Source organism: Dermochelys coriacea, chromosome 1, assembly GCF_009764565.3.
Source record: "Dermochelys coriacea isolate rDerCor1 chromosome 1, rDerCor1.pri.v4, whole genome shotgun sequence".
In the NCBI taxonomy this organism is placed as follows: domain Eukaryota; kingdom Metazoa; phylum Chordata; order Testudines; family Dermochelyidae; genus Dermochelys; species Dermochelys coriacea.
The window spans coordinates 142,836,689-142,841,473 of record NC_050068.2 but is presented as its reverse complement, the minus strand read 5'-3'; the positions used below and the strand labels follow the sequence as shown (position 1 = coordinate 142,841,473).

The following is a 4,785-nucleotide window of genomic DNA, read 5'->3' as shown; positions in this document are numbered from 1 at the left end:
GTGAGAAAGTCCCGGCCCGGGGGCGCAGCGCCAGGGACACCCCCGCCGCTGCCGGGCTCAGGCCCTCCCCTCCCCTGCCCGGCGCGCTGAGGAGGGTGAGCGACGCCTTGGCACGGCCGCCGCTGCCGCCAGCTCCCCCTGGGTGACCTGGCGCGAGCGAGCGGGAGCAGCCCAGCCCGGGCGCAGCCACCCGCGGGCCGTCTCCCCGTGTGCACGGGATGGCCCGTGGCCTCGTTACAGATCCGCCCCGGGTCCCCATGCTAAGCGTTGCTCCCCTCCCAACTGGCCGCTACTCAGGGATTTCAGCCCGTGCTCGCTGAGGGTTGCCGAGGACACCCTTCGCTTTAGTACAGGGGTGTGAATCGCCTTTGAAAATACTGGGTACGGCCGGTTTGGCGCTTTCTTATTCCGTGCAGCCTGTCAACGGAGGGTTCTACAGGCTAAAGCTCTGGCAAGCAAAATCCTCTAACGTTGAGCATCTGATAACTTGTAGCATTTGTTATTTTATTTGAGGTCTCAATTCTGCAATTCGCCGCCGAGTGAATTGAGCCAGCCAATAGACTCTGAGGCAGGTGCTGCAGGTGTAGTGCTACAAGCAGGAGGGAGGCATTAACATGGCTGGTTTCAGAGTAGCAGCCGTGTTAGTCTGTATTCGCAAAAAAGAAAAGGAGTTCTTGTGGCACCTTAGAGACTAACAAATTTATTTGAGCATAAGCTTTCGTGAGCTACAGCTCACTTCATCGGATGCATCCGATGAAGTGAGCTGTAGCTCACAAAAGCTTATGCTCAAATAAATTTGTTAGTCTCTAAGGTGCCACAAGAACTCCTTTTCTTTTTATTAACATGGCTGTGAGACCTGGTCCCTCCCTCCTCCATTGTGAGCCCGGCTTCACCACGTCTGTGTGTGCTCAAGCACAGGCTTGGAAACAGTGAGTTTGCAAGGCAAATTGGTTGAAAACGTAGTAAAGAACAGAATGATCAGACACAGGCGAACAGGATTGTTGTGCAAGAGTCAATGTGATTTTTGAAAAGAGAAATCATTTCTTTTCAATCTACTAGAATTATGTGAGAGGGTCAGCGAACATATGGATGAGGGTGATTCAGTGGATATAGTGTAGCTAGATTTTCAGAAAGCCTTTGAAAGGTCCCTCACCAAAGGCTCTTAAGCAAAGTAAACAGTCATAAGAGAAAATATCCTCTCATGGATCAGTAATTGGTTAAAAGAAAGGAAACAAAAGATAAGAGTAAGTGGTCAGTTCTCAGAATAGGGAGAGGTAAATAGTGCACTCCCCCTGGAAGTCTGTTGAGACCAGGCCTGTTCAGCATACTCATAAATGATCAAGAGAAAGAGGTAAACAGTGAGGTGGCAAAATTTGCAGGTGATACAAAATTACTCTAGATAGCTAATTCCAAAGCAAACTATAAAGAGTTGCAAAGGGATCTCTCCAAACTCGGTGTCTGGGCAACAAAATGGCAGATGAAATTCAGTGTTGATAAATGCAAAGTAATGCACATCGGAAAACATAATCCCAACTATACATACCGTATTTAGATCCCATCATTTTGTATCACCACTCAAGAAAGAGATCTTAGAGTCACTGTAGATAGTTCTCTGAAAACATCCACTCTAGATGCTGGAGCAGTCAAAAAGGCTAACAATGTTAGGAACTATTAGAAAAGAGATAAGATAAAAAAATCATAATGCCTCTATAATATAAATCCATGGTATGCCCATATGAATACTGCATGCAGATCTGGTTGCCCTATCTCAAAAAAGATATATGGGAATTGGAAAAGGTCCCGAGATGGGCAACAAAAATGATTAGGGCTATGGAATAGCTTCTATATGAAGAGAGATTAATAAAACTGGGATTTTTCAGCTTGGAAAAGAGATGACTAAAGGGGATATGACAGAGGTCTATAAAATCTTGACTGGTGTGGGGAAAGTTAATAAGGAAGTGTTTATTTGCTCCTTCACAACACGAACTAGGGATCACCTTATGAAATTAATAGGCAGCAGGTTTAAAACAAACAAAAGGAAGTACTACTTCACCCAACGCACGGTCAGCCTGTGGAATTCTTTACTGGAGGTTGTTGTGAAGGTCAAAACTCTAACAGGGTTCAAAAAAGAACTAGATATATTTATGGAGGATAGGTCCATCAATGACTATTATCCAGGGATGCAACACCACCTAGCCTCTGTTTGCCAGAAGCTGGGGATGGACCACTTGATGATTGGCTGTTCTATTCATTCTCTCTGAAGCACCTGGCATTGGCCACTGTCAGAAGACCAGATACTGGGCCAGATGGACCATTGATCTGACCCAGTGTGGCCATTCTTATGTAAATTTCAACATGGGCTTAACTCTAGGCATATGTAGCCTTTCCAGGATTGGCTGGTTACAGAACACATCCCTCCAGAGTAGCTATTTGTTTACCTGTTGCTCCAAATGTAATAAACAGCACAAATTAATTGGAGGTGAATTAGAATAGTTTGGTTTCAGAGTAGCAGCTGTGTTAATCTCTAAGGTGCCACAAGTACTCCTTTTTCTTTTTAGAATAGTTTGGTTTCATTCAAAAGAAAATACAGCAGCACAGGGAAATATCCTGACTTAGCATATCATGTGAAATTGCCAAGTTTGAAGTCTAAGGGCACATATATACTAAAAATATGTCAGCCTATGCTAGGTCGACATACAACTACAACAGTGATTAGTGCTGTGTTTCATATCCGTGCTACCTTCCTTTTGTCAGTAGTGTGCAATCTCACCAGGAGTGCTTCCACAGACTTAAAGGACCGTGTGGGCACTGATTGCCTGGCTCCCAGCTCCCCACCAGGCTGCACCTTAGGCTCCCACAAGGCTCTCTGCTGGGAGCTGCCCAGATTCAGGACATGGAACTCCCCGCTGGGAGCCCAGCTGAGAGTTTGGGGGGAGGGGGAGCTGGGCTCCTAGCAGTGGGGAGCCAAGAGCCTCCAAGCAGTACCAGCACTCCTCGCAGGGAAGGGGTAGCTGGGAGCCTCTGTGAAGCACCAGGGCTCCCTGCAGCTGTGACAGCCCAGCTTTCTTGTCAATTTCACGGCTCCAGTATGGGACCATGAAATTGACAAGAATGACAGCCAGTGTAAGTCTAGTCTCTTCAGGGATACCGCATTGCTCTAACACCAATATAAACCCTGTGCCTCTCGTGGAGGTGGAGTTATGTCAGTCTAGTAGGGTACTTACAATGGCTGTAGTGTGTACACAGACATAATTGGGTCGATGTAAGCTGCCTTACATCGACCTAACTCTGTAGCGTAGACCAAGACATTTCTACAATATATTTATTACTACTAATGAACTACAAAGATCACCCCTTAAATACTGAAATAGTTTTCAAGATTTTAGAAATTTATGAATGTACTATACAAATCTTTCAGTGCCTATCTTTTACTTTCTACTTGCTTGTTTACAGTGTTCTAGAAGTTCCAAAACACTGTTGTTCCCATTTTTGTCACTTTCTGTTTAGCAACTTTTTTTCTTACTCAGTTGTATTGCTGTGAAATTAACATGTCCATGTCTTTGTTTACTATCCTCTGTAGTGCCTGAAGCATTTTTATTCATGTATTCAGTTACAGCTTTGGCCAGCACAGTTTTAGGAATGTTTTTTATAACTACTGCTGAATTAGCTGAAGATAACTGACTTTTAAAGTGATTAATTTCACATTACAGAGTAGCAGCCATGTTAGTCTGTATACGCAAAAAGAAAAGGAGTACTTGTGGCACCTTAGAGACTAACAAATTTATTTGAACATAAGCTTTCATGAGCTACAGCTCACATCCGATGAAGTGAGCTGTAGCTCACGAAAGCTTATGCTCAAATAAATTTGTTAGTCTCTATGGTGCCACAAGTACTCCTTTTCTTTTTAATTTCACATTAGTTACACTGAATGTTTTACAAGACTCCTGTTGCTCATAATGATATTTTAACATAATTGTGTCAGGTAAAATATATCAGGATAGCATTTTAGACATTGTTCTTTCTAATTTTCTCTCCTTATGCAATCTTTTTAGTTAGTTAGTGTGAGCTATTGGGAGTTAGTTAACAGGAGCTTGTAAATAGCTTGAGTACCGTGAGTGTTCGTGTCCAAAGAGAGAATGTGTTACAGTTATGCCTGCAATTAATGTCCAGAAAGGATATATGTTCATAGGTTTCAGAGAGTTCATAAGGTTCTTGACCAAAAAAAAAATAAAGTTAAATTGAACACGATAGATGTAATTTACTGTCATGTTCCCCCAGATATCTTAAAACTCATGATGTCACAAGGCCCACAGAGTTTGGCACAACTTTATTATGTTCCACAGAGTAGTACCCTAAAACATCCAGTATGGTGTTGAATTGTAGCTAATCGATGACCTCAAAATGAATTTTTTAATGGATTTATTGTGCATTATTGTGCATTGCTGTGCATATTATCAGTGTTCAGGATAAACAACAATTTAATTACAGATTCAAGATGTCATATGACTTGCATTTTCACTTTCATTTAGCAATCTACAATCTTAAGTGGATTCGCTGCAGAAACCACACTTGTAAATGTTGCCATTAAAATGTGTAATATTTTTTCAGTGTGACAGTAATGGTCTCTAGTGCCATCTATTGACAAGTAGTAGGAATTGACAAGTGGAACTGGCTGAAAGTCAACATTTCTTTCTGTGGGAAATTCCAAAATTTTGAAAACAAATTTAGTTCTGTTTTGCAGCGAAATGTCGAATTTGAAATTTCTCACAAAAGGGGAGAACCTTA

At 42.6% G+C, this 4,785-nt stretch overlaps 1 protein-coding gene across 4 annotated transcripts in view; it reads left to right on the top strand.

Annotated features, from left to right (window-relative positions):
- APOO (apolipoprotein O) overlaps window positions 1-4,785 on the top strand; it is a 90,089-nt gene that overhangs the window by 137 nt on the left and 85,167 nt on the right. The window lies entirely within an intron of this gene.